Genomic DNA, 18,826 nt, shown 5'->3' with positions numbered 1-18,826 from the left:
CCCCCATCAACACCTCCCCCCCTCCCCCCCCATCAACACCTCCCCCCCTCCCCCCCCATCACACACCTCCCCCCCTCCCCCCCATCAACACCTCCCCCCCTCCCCCCCATCAACACTCCCCCCCTCCCCCCCATCAACACCTCCCCCCCTCCCCCCCATCAACACCCTCCCCCCCCTCCCCCCCCATCAACACCTCCCCCCCTCCCCACCCCACCACACACCTCCCCCCCTCCCCCCCCATCAACACCTCCCCCCCTCCCCCCCATCAACACCTCCCCCCCTCCCCCCCATCAACACCTCCCCCCCCTCCCCCCCATCAACACCTCCCCCCCACCACCCCCATCAACACCTCCCCCCCCTCCCCCCCCATCACACCTCCCCCCCTCCCCCCCCATCACACCTCCCCCCCTCCCCCCCCACACACCACCCCCCACCCCCCCCCATCAACACCTCCCCCCCTCCCCCCCCCAACCACCCACCTCCCCCCCAACACCCCCCCCCCCCACCCAACACCCCACCCCCCCCCCCCCATCAACACCTCCCCCCCCACCCCCCCCCACACACCACCCCCCCCCACCCCCCCCCCCCAACACCACCCACCCCACCCCCCCCCATCAACACCTCCCCCCCCTCCCCCCCCATCAACACCTCCCCCCCACCCCCCCCACCCCCCCCCACCAACACCCCCCCCCCACCCCACCCACACCACCACCCCCACCCCCCCCCATCAACACCTCCCCCACCCACCCCCCCCACAACACCCCCCACCCCACCCCACACCCCCCCCAACACCCACCACCCCCCACCACCCCCACCCACACACCACCCCCCACCCCACCCAACCCCCCCCACCCCCCCACACCCCCCCCCCACCCCCCCACCAACCACCCCCCACACCCACCCCACCCCCCCACCACCCAACCCCACCCCACCACCCCCCCCACCCCACCCCCACCACCCCACCCCACCACCCCACCACACCCCCCCACCCCCACACCACCCCCCACCCCCCCCACACACCCCCCCCACACCCCCCCACCCAACACCCCACCCCCCCCCCCCATCAACACCTCCCCCACCCCACCCCCCCACCACACCACCCCCCACCCCACCCCACCCACACCCCCCCACCCCCCCACCCCCACCACCCCCCCCCCACCCCCCCACACCCCCCCCCACCCCACACCCCACACCACCCCCACCCCCCCCCCACAACACCTCCCCCCCACCCCCCCACCACCCCACCCCCCCCACCCCCCCATCAACACCTCCCCCCCCACCCCCCACCCACACCCCACCCCCCCCACACCCCACCCCACCAACCCCCCCACCCCCACCCCCCACAACACCACCCCCCCACCCCCCCACACCACACCCCCCCTCCCCCCCACACACCACCCCCCCACCCCCCACCCACACCACCCCCCCACACCCCCCACCCCACCCCCCACAACCCCACCCCCCCCACACCCCCCCCCACCACCCACCCCCACCCCCCACCCCCCCCAACACCCCCCCCCACCCCCCCCACCCCACCACCCCCACCCCCCCACCCCCACCACACCACCCCCCACCCCCCCACACACCCCCACCCCCCACCCCCCCACCACCCCCACCACCCCCACCCCACCCCCCCCACCACCCACCACCCCCCCACCCCCCCCATCAACACCACCCCCCCCCCCCCACCACACCCCCCCCCCCCCCCATCACACCTCCCCCCCTCCCCCCCCATCAACACCTCCCCCCTCCCCCCCCACAACACCTCCCCCCCCCCCCCCATCAACACCTCCCCCCCTCCCCCCCACAACACCTCCCCCCCTCCCCCCATCACACCTCCCCCCCTCCCCCCCCCAACACCACCCCCCACCCCCCCCCACACCACCACCTCCCCCCCTCCCCCCCCATCAACACCCCCCCCTCCCCCCCATCAACACCCCCCCCCACCCCCCATCAACACCTCCCCCCCTCCCCCCCCATCAACACCTCCCCCCCTCCCCCCCCATCAACACCTCCCCCCTCCCCCCCATCAACACCCCCCCCCTCCCCCCATCAACACCCCCCCCCTCCCCCCATCAACACCCCCCCTCCCCCCCATCAACACCCCCCCTCCCCCCATCACACCCCCCCCTCCCCCCATCAACACCCCCCCCTCCCCCCATCAACACCCCCCCTCCCCCCATCAACACCCCCCTCCCCCCATCAACACCCCCCCCCCATCACACCCCCCCCCATCACACCCCCCCTCCCCCCATCAACACCCCCCTCCCCCATCAACACCCCCCCTCCCCCATCAACACCCCCCTCCCCCCATCAACACCCCCCCCTCCCCCCATCAACACCCCCCCTCCCCCCATCAACACCCCCCCTCCCCCATCAACACCCCCCCTCCCCCATCAACACCCCCCCTCCCCCCATCAACACCCCCCTCCCCCCATCAACACCCCCCCTCCCCCCATCAACACCTCCCCCCCCCCATCAACACCTCCCCCCCCATCAACACCTCCCCCCCCCATCAACACCTCCCCCCCCATCAACACCTCCCCCCCCCCATCAACACCTCCCGCCCCCCATCAACACCTCCCCCCCCCATCAACACCTCCCCCCCCCATCAACACCTCCCCCCCCCCATCAACACCTCCCCCCCCCATCAACACCTCCCCCCCCATCAACACCTCCCCCCCCCATCAACACCTCCCACCCCCATCAACACCTCCCACCCCCCATCAACACCTCCCACCCCCCATCAACACCTCCCCCCCCCATCCATCAACCCCCCCCCATCCATCAACCCCATCCATCAACCCCCCCCCAATCAACCCCCCCCCCAATCCATCACCCCCCCCCCAATCCATCAACCCCCCCCCATCCATCAACCCCCCCCCCATCCATCAACCCCCCCATCCATCAACCCCCCCCCCCATCCATCAACCCCCCCCCCAACCCCCCATCCATCAACCCCCCATCCATCACCCCCCCCCCCCAACCCCCATCCATCAACCCCCCCCCCCCCCCAACCCCCCATCCATCAACCCCCCCCAACCCCCCATCCATCAACCCCCCCCCCCAACACCATCACCACCCCCTGTTGCTTGGCCAGGAGCCAGTGTAGGTCAGCGAGCACAGCACAGGGGTGATAGGGGAATGGGATTTGGTTTGAGTTAAGACACAAGCAGCAGAGTTTTGGATGATGTCAGGTTTACAGAGGGTAGAATGTGGGAGGTCACCCAGGAGTGTGGTACTGTGATCCAATCCAATGAGATACTGTGGTCCAATCTGAAGCTGACAAAAGAACAGGAGATGGAACTGTTATCTTTTAACAGAGCTTTCTAAGATGAATTGGATGTTTTGCTGTAGGCAGCAATTTTTTTTTTGAGGTGGTAAATGATAGATGAGGGGAGGGGGGAGTTTTTACATAAGACACCTCTTAGCCTCCCCATAATCCTTGATGGTACAGTGTGGTTTCTGTACAGTTTCTGGCCCTGAGGTAGGAACTCCATTTCTCTATCTGGTTTTATTACCTCATTTTATTAAACTAAAGGCGTTCAATTTTATTTTCCTGCCTCAGGCAATTAGATTGAGCTGAATAATGCGCTTAGATTAAAACCAACAAAGGCTTCCTGAAATTAAGCATGGTACAGAGAGGAAAACATTAAATTTAAGACAGTTTTATCTCTTGCCTCAGAACTAAGAGAATCATTGAATCATACTGCTAGGAAGGAGGCCATTCATCCTTCGTGTCTGTGCCGGCTCTTTGGAAGAGCTGTCCAATTTGCCCCACTTCCCTGCTCGTTCTCCAAACTCTTTCAAGTATTTATCCAATTCTTTGTAAGTTCCTATTGAATCTTCTCCCTCTGCTCTTTCAGGTAGCACATTCCAGCTTTTCAGAACTCACTGAATAAAATAAAAGCCTCATGCCCCTTCTAGTTCATTAACTGTGTCCCACTTGTTACTGATCCTCCTGCCAGTGGAAACAGTTTCTCCTTATTTGCTTTTATCAGAACCTTTCGTAATTTAGGCCACCTCTGTTAAATCCCTGTTAACCCACTCTGCTGTAAGGAGAACAATCGCAGCTTCTCCAGCCTCTCCACATTCACTGAAATCCTTCGCCCCTGGTACCATTCTCACAAATCTCCTCGGCACCCTCTCAAAGGCTTTGTGAGGCTCTCACACCTCACCCAGAAATATGATGTGGAGGGCCCCACTAAAACAGAGCAAATGGATATTTGCGTTTGTTCCTCTTGAGGACTAATCCCACCCACTGAATTTGTACACTGCTGATGAAATCCAGTTTGAACGCACCGATTGGGTTTCACCACTAATTATATAGAGTAATAGTCTTTATTACTTGGGCTTAACTCATTAATAAATAACTCACTAAGTTAATGAGGTTTGACCAACCTGCTCCTTGATACGTAACTGACCTTCGTTACGGGACACATTGGATATAGGATCTCTTCCGTCTCCAGCCCCCTCTTTCCCAGGGAGCCAAAGCTTCCTCTTGCATCACCCTCAAGGTTGGTCTGCCACGCCCGAGATGAACGATCCTGGTGATGACTGCTGCATGGAGTGAGGGGGCTTTTCTGCCAGAAACCAGTCAGCAGGGATTGAGTATGCTCTGTGGGACTTGGGTTAATCCAAGCTTGGGGTTTAGAAGCTTGTAGAAAGCAGGGGGAAAAGAAATAGAGAATTAACATGTTAGTGTTCTCCTCACTCTGCAGGCTGTGCATTACTGTTTAATCACCCTGTCTAGTGTGTGTGCACGTACAAAAATATACAAGGCTAGGGTGAGTGTTTGTGCAGATGCCCAAATGATTTTATCGGATGCAAAAGGGATCACTTTTGGTTGAGGTGCTTCTTTGGTTGAATTTACACCTAAGAAACGTGCTCTGTGATCAAGAAGAGACTGCTGACAGCATCTCCTCACAACCTCCAGTGCCTTCTCTACCCCTTCCCATCACCCCATGCTGCTGTGGTCCTCCTCAACAAACTTGCCATTTGACCGCAGAAGCTGCTGGTCAGGGGACTTACTTGTTTGGCTAATTCGTCATTTATTTTAGTTGCAGACCCAAGCGCTGTACCTGGGGATGAACAGCCTGTTCAATAACTGGGAGAAGCCTGCAGTGATCGGCCACATGATGCCCAGTTCCGCTGACCCAGGGTCACTGTCTCCACCGTACTTGTCCAACTGTGAGTAACCTCACCTTAAATCTGGGCTGGGATACACGTGTGTGTGTGTATATATATATATATAATATATATATACAGATACCCGGGAGTGAGTTACAGACTGGAATCTAATCGAGGGGTAAGGGGTGGTTTATATATAGAATAACAGATACCCAGGAGTGAGTTACAGACTGGAATCTAATCGAGGGGTTTAGGGTGGTTTATATATAGGATAACAGATACCCGGGAGTGAGTTACAGACTGGAATCTAATCGAGGGGTTTGGGTGGTTTATATATAGAATAACAGATTCCCGGGAGTGAGTTACAGACTGGAATCTAATCGAGGGGTTCGGGGGGTTTATATATAGAATAACAGATACCCGGGAGTGAGTTACAGACTGGAATCTAATCGAGGGGTTTGGGTGGTTTATATATAGAATAACAGATACCCGGGAGTGAGTTGCAGACTGGAATCTAATTGAGGGGTTTGGGTGGTTTATATATAGAATAACAGATACCCGGGAGTGAGTTACAGACTGGAATCTAATCGAGGGGTTCAGGGTGGTTTATATATAGAATAACAGATACCCGGGAGTGAGTTACAGACTGGAATCTAATTGAGGGGTTTGGGTGGTTTATATATAGACTAACAGATACCCGGGAGTGAGTTACAGACTGGAATCTAATCGAGGGGTAAGGGGTGGTTTATATATAGAATAACAGATACCCGGGAGTGAGTTACAGACTGGAATCTAATCGAGGGGTTTGGGTGGTTTATATATAGAATAACAGATACCCGGGAGTGAGTTACAGACTGGAATCTAATCGAGGGGTAAGGGGTGGTTTATATAGAGAATAACAGATACCCGGGAGTGAGTTACTGACTGGAATCTAATCGAGGGGTAAGGGGTGGTTTATATAGAGAATAACAGATACCCGGGAGTGAGTTACAGACTGGAATCTAATCGAGGGGTTTGGGTGGTTTATATATAGAATAACAGATACCCGGGAGTGAGTTACAGACTGGAATCTAATCGAGTGGTTTGGGTGGTTTATATATAGAATAACAGATACCCGGGAGTGAGTTACAGACTGGAATCTAATCGAGGGGTTCGTGGTGGTTTATATATAGAATAACAGATACCCAGGAGTGAGTTACAGACTGGAATCTAATCGAGGGGTTCGGGGTGGTTTATATATAGAATAACAGATACCCGGGAGTGAGTTACAGATTGGAATCTAATCGAGGGGTTCCGGGATCATTTATATATAGAATAACAGATACCCGGGAATGAGTTACAGACTGGAATCTAATCGAGGGTTTCGGGTGGTTTATATATAGAATAACAGATACCCGGGAGTGAGTTACAGACTGGAATCTAATTGAGGGGTTTGGGTGGTTTATATATAGACTAACAGATACCCGGGAGTGAGTTACAGACTGGAATCTAATCGAGGGGTAAGGGGTGGTTTATATATAGAATAACAGATACCCGGGAGTGAGTTACAGACTGGAATCTAATCGAGGGGTAAGGGGTGGTTTATATATAGAATAACAGACACCCGGGAGTGAGTTACAGACTGGAATCTAATCGAGGGGTTCGGGATGGTTTATATATAGAATAACAGACACCCGGGAGTGAGTTACAGACTGGAATCTAATCGAGGGGTTTGGGTGGTTTATATATAGAATAACAGATACCCGGGAGTGAGTTACAGACTGGAATCTAATCGAGGGGTTCGGGATGGTTTATATATAGAATAACAGACACCCGGGAGTGAGTTACAGACTGGAATCTAATCGAGGGGTTTGGGTGGTTTATATATAGAATAACAGATACCCGGGAGTGAGTTACAGACTGGAATCTAATCGAGGGGTAAGGGGTGGTTTATATATAGAATAACAGATACCCGGGAGTGAGTTACAGACTGGAATCTAATCGAGTGGTTTGGGTGGTTTATATATAGAATAACAGATACCCGGGAGTGAGTTACAGACTGGAATCTAATCGAGGGGTTCGTGGTGGTTTATATATAGAATAACAGATACCCAGGAGTGAGTTACAGACTGGAATCTAATCGAGGGGTTCGGGGTGGTTTATATATAGAATAACAGATACCCGGGAGTGAGTTACAGACTGGAATCTAATCGAGGGGTTTGAGTGGTTTATATATAGATTAACAGATACCCGGGAGTGAGTTACAGACTGGAATCTAATCGAGGGGTTTGGGTGGTTTATATATAGATTAACAGATACCCGGGAGTGAGTTACAGACTGGAATCTAATCGAGGGGTTCAGGGTGGTTTATATATAGAATAACAGATACCCGGGAGTGAGTTACAGACTGGAATCTAATCGAGGGGTTTGAGTGGTTTATATATAGAATAACAGATACCCGGGAGTGAGTTACAGACTGGAATCTAATCGAGGGTTTCGGGTGGTTTATATATAGAATAACCGATACCCGGGAGTGAGTTACAAACTGGAATTTATTTAAAGGGTTCAAGGTGGTTTAAATATTTTTTAATTGGCTCATTGGATATGGGCATCAGTGACTATGTCAGCATTTGTTGCCCATTCCAAATTGCCCTCAAGAAGGTGGTGGTGAGGTGCTGTCCTGAGCCACTGCAGTCCATGTGGTGTAGGTACACCTCCAGTGCAGTTCCCGGATTGTGACCCAGCGACAGTGAGGTAACGGTGATATATTTCCAAGTCAGCACAGTGAGTGGCTTGGCGGGGAACACGCAGGTCGTGTTCCCAGGATCTGCCGCCTTTGTCCTTCCAGGGTAGTACAGGTTGCATGTTTCAACGGCACTGTCTGAAGGGCTTTCGTGAGTTCCTGCATTGTAACTTGTAGATGATCTACGTGCTATTGTACATTGGTGGTGGGGATGGAGTGAGCATTTGTGGAAGGGGTAGCAATCAAGCTGGGCTGCCTTGTCTGAGATGGTGTTCAGTTTCTTGACTGTTGTTGGAGCTGCACTCATCCAGGCAATTGGAGAGTATTCCGTTACACGCCTGACTTGTGCCTTGTAAATGGTGGACAGGCTTTGGGGGGGTCAAGAGGTGAGTTACTCGCTGTAAATCCCTACCCTCTGACCTGCTCTTGTAACCATAGTATTTATATGGCTGGGTCCAGGTCATTTTCTGTTCAATGGTGACCCCCAGGATGTTGAAAGTGGACATTCAGCAATGGTAATACCATTGAATGTCAAGGGGTATTGGTTAGATTCTCTCTCGTTGGAGATGGTCATTGCCTGGCACTTGTGCGGTGAAAATCTCACATGCCTGCTCAAGTCTGGATATTCTCCAGGTCGTGTTACATTTGGACATGGACTGCTTAGGTATCTGAGAAGTCACGAATGATGCTGAACATTGTGCAATCATCAGTGAACATCTCCACTTCTGACCTTATGTTGGAAAGAAGCTCATTGATGAAGCAGTTGAAGATGGTTGGGCCTAGGACACTACCCTGCGGAATTCCTTCAGTGATGTCCTAGAGCTGAGATGATTGACCTCCAATCGCCACAATCACCTTCCTTTGTGCCGGGTATGATCCCAACCAGCGGAGGATTTTCCCCCTGATTCCCATGGACTCCAGTTTAGCTGGGGTTCCTTGATGCCACACTCGGTCAAATGCTGCCTTGATGACTCTCCCCTCACCTCTGGCATTCAGCTCTTTTGTCCATGTCTGAACCAACAGCTGATTTGAACCAAGGTTGTAATAAGTTCAGGAGCTGAGTGACCCAAACTGAGGTGTTTGCGATCAGGTTATTGCTGAGTAAGTGCCGCTTGATAGAACTGTTGACAACCCCTTCTAATGCTTTGTTGTTAATCGAGAGTGGTCATTGGCTGGGTTGGATTTGTGCGTCGTTTTGTGTATGGGACATACCTGAGTAATTTTCCGCTTGGCCAGGTAGACGCCGGTGTTGTAGCTGTCGTGGAACATTTGTGGAGCCTCCTCTTCCGGTGAGTTGTTCAATTGTCCACCACCATTTATTGTTAAGGAATGGGTTAAGAGACATTCCAATTAGATGTCTCATTGATGTTAAGTATCCAATAATTGATACTGATATGTAAAGAGGTTGCAGGTGGCACTTGTTTGGTGTGGTGTGGTGATTGGGTTTTGTATAGTGTGTTCAAGGAAAATAAAGGTGGCTTGGGAAAGGAGCAGAACTCTTGACTCTTTACTGAACAGCAGCCAGAAGCTAACATTCATGACTGGATGTATACAGGCTTGGAGGGCCGAAGGGCCTGTTTCTGTGCTGTATTGTTCTTTGACTGCAGAGCTTAGGTCTGATCTGTTGGTTGTGGATCACTTAGCTCTGTCTGTTACTTGCTCCTTATGCTTGCAAGTAGTCCTGTGTTGTAGCTTCACGAGGTTGACAGCTCACTTTTAGGTATGCCTGTTGCTCCTGGCGTGCTCTCTTGCATTCTTCATTGAACCAGGGTTGGTCCCCTGGCTTGGTGGCAATGATAGAGTGGGGGATATGCTGGGCCATGAGGTTACAGATTGTGGCTGAGTGCAATTCTGTTGCTGATGGCCCACAGTGCTTCAAGTATGTCCAGTCTTGGGTAACAAGATGTGTTTGAAGTTTATCCCATTTGGCACGGTGGTAGTGCCACACAACATGATGGATGGATTCCTCAATGTGAAGATGGGACTTGTTCTCCAGAAGGACTGTGCGGTGGTCACTCCTCCCAATATGTCATTTTCGGGAGCAGGAGAGAGAGAGGGAGCCGGAACGCAGCGAGTACAGCTTGGGATTCAGGTAGGTGTTTAAACTTGCCCCCAGGTTCCAGCGGCCTTCATTTCCGGAAGCAGGAGAGAGAGAGGGAGCTGGAGCGCAGCGAGTGCAGCTTGGGATTCGAGTAGGTGTTTAAACTTACCCCCAGGTTCCAGCGGCCTTCATTTCCGGGAGCGGGAGAGAGAGAGGGAGCCGGAGCGCAGCGAGTGCAGCTTGGGATTCAGGTAGGTGTTTAAACTTGCCCCCAAGGTTCCAGCGGCCTTCATTTCCGCGGGAGAGAGAGAGGGAGCCGGAGCGCAGCGAGTTCAGCTTGGGATTCAGGTAGTTCAAACTTGCCCCCAGGTTCCAGTGGCCTTCATTTCCGGGAGCGGGAGAGAGAGAGAGCCGGATCGCAGCGTGTGCAGCTTGGGATTCAGGTAGGTGTTTAAACCTGCCCCCAGGTTCCAGCGGCCTTCATTTCCGGGAGAGAGAGAGGGAGCCGAAGCGCAGCGAGTACAGCTTGGGATTCAGGTAGGTGTATAAACTTGCCCCCAGGTTCCAGTGGCTTTCATTTCCGGAAGCGGGAGAGAGAGAGGGAGCCGGAGCGTAGCGAGTGCAGCTTGGGATTCGAGTAGGTGTTTAAACTTGCCCCCAGGTTCCAGCGGCCTTCATTTCCGGGAGAGGGAGCCGCAGCGAGTGCAGCTTGGGATTCAGGTAGGTGTTTAAACTTGCCCCCAGGTTCCAGTGGCCTTCATTTCTGGGAGCGGGAGAGAGCGAGGGAGCCGGAGTGCAGCTTGGGAATCAGGTAGGTGTAGCCACCTAAAATGGCTGATTCCCGATTAATTTGGCCAAAACCCGATATAAAATGGCTAACCGAAAAGGCTGATGGGAAAAGCAGCCAACAGGGCACAAACGGACAGCTGCAGACAGAATAGCGTATTCGGCTCTGGGGAAGTCGGCCCAGATCGATACCTGCGACCATTAGCAGCACATCAACCCAGACATCTGCAGTTAAATCGGCTATCCCCGGGAACAATTGCAACATATTAGCAATTGAATGCCGGGCCAGACCTGTCGGCGCCTGCAGTGGCCGAGACAAAGACAGGTGAACGACCACCTCCCGATCAAGGAATCGCCCCATTATTGGAGCATATCGAACCCAGTGATTGGGAACAAGTCCAATCACTTGGGACTCAGGGTCAAGGTCCGCCCCGAGAGGCAGGAAGCCCCTGGGCCCTATAAAAATACCAATAGATCGCTTCAGATCTAGGACGGGGAAGAGGCCGGCTGTGGTCAAGGTGCTTAGGGGATTTATGGACCAGATGGGGGGAGTAGATCCGTGGAGATTTGCTAGGCCCCTGGCCAGAGAATTTTCTTTTTTTACTCGCGTACACTGAGCCTACTCCCGGATCGATTTTTTTTGTTTTGTTTTGAGTAGGGCGCTGATCCCGAAAGTGGAGGGAACGGAGTACTCGGCCATAGCCATCTCAGACCACGCCCCGCACTGGGTGGAGCTGGAGTTAGGAGAGGAGAGGGACCAACGCCCGCTGTGGCGTCTGGATGTGGGATTACTGGCGGATGAGGTGGTGTGTGGGAGGGTGCGGGGGTGCATTGAAAGGTATTTGGAGGCCAACGACAATGGAGAGGTGCAGGTGGGGGTAGTATGGGAGGCGCTGAAGGCGGTGGTCAGGGGTGAGTTAATCTCCATCAGGGCACACAGGGAGAAGAGAGAGGGCAGGGAAAGGGAGAGGTTAGTGGGAGAGATCCTAACGGTGGACAGGAGATATGCAGAGGCCCCCGAGGAGGAACTACTTGGGGAGAGGCGAAGTCTAAAGACGGAATTCGACCTGTTGACCACAGGGAAGGCAGAGGCACAGTGGAGGAAAGCACAGGCGACGTATGAGTATGGGGAGAAGGCGAGCCGGATGCTGGCACATCAGCTCCGTAAGAGGATGGCAGCGAGGGAGATAGGTGGAGTCAAGGATAGCAGGGGAACTACGGTGCGGAGTGCGGTGAAAGTAAATGAGGCATTTAAGGACTTTTATGAGGAGCTGTACAGTTCTCAGCCCTCAGCGGGGGAAGAGGGGATGCGACGATTTCTAGATCAACTGAGGTTCCCGAGGGTGGAGGAGCAGGAGGTGGCTGGTTTGGGGGCGCCAATTGGGTTGGAGGAGCTGGTTAAGGGACTGGGGAGTATGCAGGCGGGGAAGGCCCCGGGACCGGATGGGTTCTCGGTTGAGTTTTACAGGAAGTATGCGGACTTGCTAGGCCCGTTGCTAGTGAGGACTTTCAATGAGGCAAGGGAGGGGGAGACCCTGCCTGCGACAATGTCCGGGGCGCTGATCTCTCTGATCCTGAAGCGAGACAAGGACCCACTGCCATGTGGGTCGTATAGACCGATCTCGCTCCTCAATGTGGACAATAAGTTGCTGGCACAAGTGCTGGCTACGAGAATGGAGGACTGTGTCCCGGGGGTGATTCATGAGGACCAGACGGGATTTGTAAAGGGCAGACAGCTGAACACCAATGTGCGGAGGCTCCTAAATGTGATTATGATGCTATCGGTGGAGGGAGAGGTGCAGATAGTGGCAGCTATGGACGCGGAGAAGGAATTTGACCGGGTGGAGTGGGAGTATCTCTGGGAAGTGTTGCGGAGGTTTGGGTTTGGGGAGGGGTTTATCAGGTGGGTTAAGCTCCTATATAGAGCCCCGGTGGCGAGTGTGGCTACGAATTGGCGGAGGTCGGAGTATTTTCGGCTGTATCGAGGGACGAGGCAGGGGTGCCCCCTGTCCCCCCTGTTGTTTGCATTAGCAATTGAGCCTTTGGCCATGGCATTAAGGGAGTCCAGGAAATGGAGGGGGGTGGTCCGAGGGGGAGAGGAGCATCGGGTGTCGCTGTATGCGGACGACCTGTTGCTGTACGTGGCAGATCCAGTGGAGGGGATGGTGGAGGTCATGCGGATCCTAAGGGAGTTTGGGGATTTCTCGGGCTATAAGCTCAATGTAGGGAAAAGTGAGCTTTTCGTGGTGCATCCAGGGGACCAGGAAAAGAGGGATAGACGACCTACCGTTGAGGAGAGCGGAAAGGAGATTTCGGTACTTGGGGATCCAGGTAGCAAGGAGCTGGGGGGCCCTGCACAAACTTAATTTGATGCAGCTGGTGGAACAGATGGAGGAGGACTTCAAAAGATGGGATGTGTTGCCACTCTCGCGAGCGGGCAGGGTACAGTCGATTAAAATCATGGTCCTCCCGAGGTTTCTTTTTGTATTCCAGTGCCTTCCTATTATGATTACCAAGGCCTTTTTTAAGCGGGTAGGTAGGAGCATCATGGGTTTTGTGTGGGCAAACAAGACCCCGAGGGTAAGGAGGGGGTTTCTCGAGCGTAGTAGGGACAGGGAGGGCTGCCGTTGCCGAATCTGGCCGTTGCCGAATCTGGGTGACTATTATTGGTCAGCCAACGTGGCAATGATCCGTAAGTGGGTAATGGAGGGAGAGGGGGCGGCATGGAAGAGGTTGGAGGTGGCGTCCTGCAAAGGAACGAGCCTGAGGGCGCTGGTGACGGCACTGCTGCCGCTCTCGCCAACAAGGTACACCACGAGTCCGGTAGTGGCGGCAACGCTAAAGATCTGGGGGCAGTGGAGATGACATAGGGGTGAGATGGGTGGCCGGTGTGGTCCCCGATTCGGGAGAACCATCGGTTCGTCCCAGGGAGGATGGATGGGGGGTTTCGGAGCTGGCATCGGGCAGGGATCAGAAGGATGAGGGACCTGTTTATAGACGGGACGTTTGCGAGCCTAGGGGCGCTGGAGGAGAAGTTCAGGTTACCCCCGGGAAATGCGTTCAGGTATATGCAAGTGAGGGCGTTTGTGAGGCGGCAGGTGAGGGAATTCCCGTCGCTCCCGGCACAGCGGATTCAGGACAGGGTGATGTCGGGTGTATGGGTCGGAGAAGGCAAGGTTTTGGCGATATATCAGGAGATGAAAGAAGAGGGGGAGGCTTTGGTAGAGGAGCTGAAGGGCAAGTGGAAGGAGGAGTTGGGGGAGGAGATTGAAGAGGGTCTGTGGGCGGATGCCCTGAGTAGGGTTAATTCCTCTTCCTCATGTGCCAGGCTTAGCCTGATACAGTTTAAGGTTATTCACAGAGCGCATATGACAGGGGCGAGGCTGAGTAGGTTCTTTGGGGTGGAGGACAGATGTGGGAGGTGCTCAGGAAGCCCGGCGAATCACGTCCACATGTTTTGGTCGTGCCCGGCACTGGAAGGGTTCTGGAGGGGTTTCACGAGGACTATGTCCAATGTGGTGAAAGTCCAGGTCAAACCAAGTTGGGGGATGGCACTATTTGGAGTGACGGACGAGCCGGGAGTGCAGGAGGCGAAAGAGGCCGGTATCCTGGCCTTTGCGTCTCTGGTAGCCCGGCGGAGGATCTTGCTATTCTGGAAGGACGCAAAGCCCCCCAGTGTGGAAGCCTGGATAAATGACATGGCAGGGTTCATTAAGCCGGAGAGGATAAAGTTTGCCTTGAGAGGGTCTGCGCAGGGGTTCTTCAGGCGGTTGCAACCGTTCCTAGACTATCTCGCGGAGTGCTAGAAGGAGCTCGGTCAGCAGCAGCAGCAACCCAGGGGGGGGTGGGGGGGGTGGAGGGGAGGGGAGGGGTGTTTCTTTCGGTGGGGGGATATTTGGGCGGGTGGGGGAGGTTTTTTTCCCAGGTGGTATTTGTGAAAGCATACGGGAGGGTTAATATGTGCGGGAGAAACCCATTGTATAAGTTCTGTATTATGTTTGATTGATATGTTTATGTTCTGTACTGCTCTTTTTTCTTTTTCTTTTCTATTACGGGGCGGGAGGGGGTTTAACTGGTTGAAAATTTTTGTTGGAAAAACTTTGAATAAACATATTTATTTTAAAAAAAGTAGGACCTCAAAGGTAGTAATCTCAGGATTGCTACCAGTGCCACGAGACAGTCAGAGTAGAAATTCAAGAATAGTCAGAATAAATATGTGGCTTGAGAGATGGTGCAGGAGGGAGGGATTCAGATTTTTGGGACATTGGAACCGGTTCTGGGGGCGGTGGGACCATTACAAATCGGATGGTCTACACCTGGGCAGGACTGGAACCAATGTCCTAGGGGGTGCTTTTGCTAACACTGTTGGGGAGGTTTTAAACTAATGTGGCAGGGGGATGGGAACCAGATTAGGAAGTTAGAGGTCAGTAAAGAGGCAGCAATTAAAGCCAGTAAAGTTCTAGATAATAAACTCAATGTGACTAAGGGGGAGAGTAGACTGGGAAGAGATGATGAACGCAAAGGGACAGGTGGTCTGAGGTGCATTTGTTTCAATGCGAGAAGTGTAGCAGGTAGGGCAAATGAACTTAGGGCTTGGATTAGTACCTGGGAATATGATATTGGTATTACGGAGACTTGGTTGAGGGAAGGGCAAGACTGGCAACTAAATATCCCAGGGTATAGATGCTTCAGGAGGGATAGAGAGGGAGGTAAAAGGGGTGGAGGAGTTGCATTACTGGTCACAGAAGATATCACAGCTATGATTAAGGAGGGCACGATGGAGGATTCGAGCACTGAGGCAATATGGGTAGAGCTAAGAAATAGGAAGGGTGCAGTAACATTGTTGGGACTTTACTACAGGCCTCCCAAAAGCGAGCGTGAAGTAGAGGTACAAATATGTAGACAGATTATAGAAAAATGTAGGAGCAATAGGGTGGTCGTGATGGGAGATTTTAACTCCCCAACATTGAAAGGGACTCATGTAGTGTTGGAGGCGTAGATGGAGCAGAATTTGTAAGGAGCAGCCAGGAGAGTTTTTTTTAGAGCAGTATGTAAATTGTCCAACTCGGGAAGGGGCCATACTGGACCTGGTATTGGGGAATGATCCCTGCCAGGTGGTTAAAGTTTCAGTTGGTGATTACTTTGGGAATAGCGATCACAATTCCGTAAGTTTTAGAATACTCATGGACAAAGACGAGAGTGGTCCTAAAGAAAGAGTGCTAAATTGGGGAAAGGCCGAGTATAACAAAATTCGGCAGGAGCTAGGGAATGTGGATTGGGAGCAGCTGTTTAAGTGTAAATCCACATTTGAAATGTGGGAGTCTTTTAAGGAAAGGTTGATTAGATTGCAGGACAGACATGCCCCTGTGAAAATGAGGGATAGAAATGGCAAGATTTGGGAACCATGGATGACGGGTGGAATTGTGAGACTAGCTAAGATGAAAAAGGAAGCATACATAAGATCTAGGAGACTTAAAATTGCTGAAGCTTTGGAGGAATATCGGGAAAGTAGGACAAATCTCAAACGTGCAATAAAGAGGGCTAAAAGGGGTCATGAAATATCTTTGGCTAACAGGGTTAAGGAAAATCCCAAAGCTTTTTATTCGTATATGAGGAGCAAGAGGTTAACTAGAGAAAGGATTGGCCCACTCAAAGACAAAAGAGGGAATTTATGCATGGAGTCAGAGGAAATGGGTGAGATTCTTAATGAGTACTTTGCATCGGTATTCACCAAGGAGAGGGACATGACGGATGTTGGGGCTAAGGATGGATGTTTAAATGCTCTAGGTCAAGTCGGCATAAGGAAGGGGGAAGTTTTGGGTATTCTAAAAGGCATTAAGGGGGACAAGTCCCCAGGTCCGGATGAGATCTATCCCAGGTTACTAAGGGAAGTGAGGGAAGAAATAGCTGGGGCCTTAACAGATATCTTTGCAGCATCCTTGAGCACGGGTGAGGTCCCGGAGGACTGGAGAATTGCTAACGTTGTCCCTTTGTTTAAGAAGGGTAGCAGGGATAATCCAGGGAATTATAGACCTGTGAGCTTGACGTCAGTGGTAGGCAAACTGTTGGAGAAGATACTGAGGGATAGGATCTATTCACATTTGGAAGAAAATAGACTTTTCAGTGATTGGCAGCATGGTTTTGTGCAGGGAGGGTCATGTCTTACAAACCTAATAGAATTCTTTGAGGAAGTGACAACGTTAATTGATGAGGGAAGGGCTGTAAATGTCATATACACGGACTTCAGTAAGGCATTTGATAAAGTTTCCCATGGCAGGTTGATGGAAAAAGTGAAGTCGTATGGGGTTCAGGGTGTACTAGCTAGGTAGATGAAGAACTGGCTGGGCAACAGGAGACAGAGAGTAGTGGTGGAAGGGGGTGTCTCAAAATGGAGAAAGGCGACTAGTGGTGTTCCACAGGGATCCGTGCTCGGACCACTGTTGTTTGTGAGAGACATAAATGGTCTGGACGAAGGTATAGGTGGTCTGTTAGCATGTTTGCAGATGATACTAAGATTGGTGGAGTTGCAGATAGCGAGGAGGACTGTCAGAGAATGCAGCAAAATATAAATAGATTGGAGAGTTGGGCAGAGAAATAGCAGATGGAGTTCAATCCAGGCAAATGCAAGGTGATGCATTTTGGAAGATCTAATTCAAAACTTGTCACCTATACGATCAATTGACTATACAGTCAATGGAAGAGACCTGGGGAAAATTGATGTACAGAGAGATCTGGGAGTTCAGGTCCATTGTACCCTGAAGGTGGCAACGCAGGTCGATAGAGTGGTCAAGAAGGCATTCAGCATGCTTGCCTTCATTGGACGGGGTATTGAGTACAAGAGTCGGCAGGTCATGTTACAGTTGTATAGGACTTTGGTTAGGCCACATTTGAAATACTGCGTGCAGTTCTGTTCGCCACATTACCAGAAGGATGTGGATGCTTTAGAGAGGGTGCAGAGGAGGTTCACCAGGATGTTGCCTGGTATGGAGGGTGCTAACTATGAAGAAAGGTTGAGTAGATTAGGATTGTTTTCGTTGGAAAGACGGAGGTTGAGGGGGGGCCTGATTGAGGTCTACAAAATGATGAGAGGTATGGACAGGGTGGATAGCAACAAGCTTTTTCCAAGAGTGGGGGTGTCAATTACAAGGGGTCACGATTTCAAGGTGAGAGGGGGAAAATTTAAGGGAGATGTGCGTGGAAAGCTTTTTACGCAGAGGGTGGTGGGTGCCTGGAACGCTTTGCCAGCGGAGGTGGTAGAGGCGGGCACAATAGCATCATTTAAGATGCATCTAGACAGATATATGAACAGAGGGAAGTAGAGCCTTGGAAAATAGGCGACAGGTTTAGATAAAGGATCTGGATCGGCGCAGGCTGGGAGGGCCGGAGGGCCGAAGGGCCTGTTCCTGTGCTGTAATTGTCTTTGTTCTTTGATACTGTCATGGACAGATGTATCTGCAGCAGGCAGGTTGGTGAGGATGAGTATGTTGTTCCCTCTTGTTAGTTCTCACCACCTGCCGCAGTCCCAGTCTTGCAGTTACATCCTTTAGGGCTCAGTCAGTAAGTGCCTCTGAGACATTCTTGGTGATGGACATTGATGTCCCCCATCCAGTATACATTCTGTGCCCTTGTCACCCTCCGTGCTTCCTCCAAGTGATGTTCAATGTGGAAGAGTACTGACTCAGCAGCTGAGGGGGAAAGCGGCACTTGGTAATAAGCAGGAGGTTTCCTTGTCCATGTATAATCTGATGCTATGAGAAATAAGGAGTCCAGAGTCCATGTTGAGGATTCCCCGGACAACTCCCTCCTGACGGTATACCCGTGGGGTAGGACATACCCAGAGGTGGTGATAGTGGTGTCTGGGACATTGATGTAAGGTATGATTCTGTGAGTGTGACTATGTCAGGCTGTTGCTTGACTAGTCTGTGAGTCAGCTCTCCCAACTTTGGGGAAAGCCCCCAATTGTTAGTAAGGAAGACTTTACAGGGCCAATGTCGGGCGGTTTCGTTCTTCGTTGACTTTCGTCACACCAGCGAGTGGCTTGCTCAGCCATTTGAAATGAAATGAAATGAAAATCGCTTATTGTCACAAGTCGGCTTCAAATGAAGTTACTGTGAAAAGCCCCTAGTCGCCACATTCCAGCGCCTGTT

The 18,826-nt window shown here is 52.8% G+C and overlaps 1 protein-coding gene across 2 annotated transcripts in view; it reads left to right on the top strand.

The window, feature by feature from the left end:
* zdhhc16b (zDHHC palmitoyltransferase 16b) overlaps positions 1-18,826 on the top strand; it is a 45,774-nt gene that overhangs the window by 1,005 nt on the left and 25,943 nt on the right. The window contains exon 2 of one of the 2 annotated variants that reach the window (XM_072479658.1): positions 5,061-5,190. The exons of the other annotated variant lie outside the window; for it this stretch is intronic. The gene's annotated coding sequence lies outside the window, so the exon portion shown is untranslated. The remainder of the gene's footprint in view (positions 1-5,060; positions 5,191-18,826) is intronic. 2 annotated transcript variants of the gene reach the window in all.

Source organism: Scyliorhinus torazame, chromosome 16, assembly GCF_047496885.1.
Source record: "Scyliorhinus torazame isolate Kashiwa2021f chromosome 16, sScyTor2.1, whole genome shotgun sequence".
Lineage (NCBI taxonomy): Eukaryota > Metazoa > Chordata > Chondrichthyes > Carcharhiniformes > Scyliorhinidae > Scyliorhinus > Scyliorhinus torazame.
Note: the sequence above shows the minus strand (reverse complement) of the source record. Positions and strands in the feature narration are given on the sequence as shown.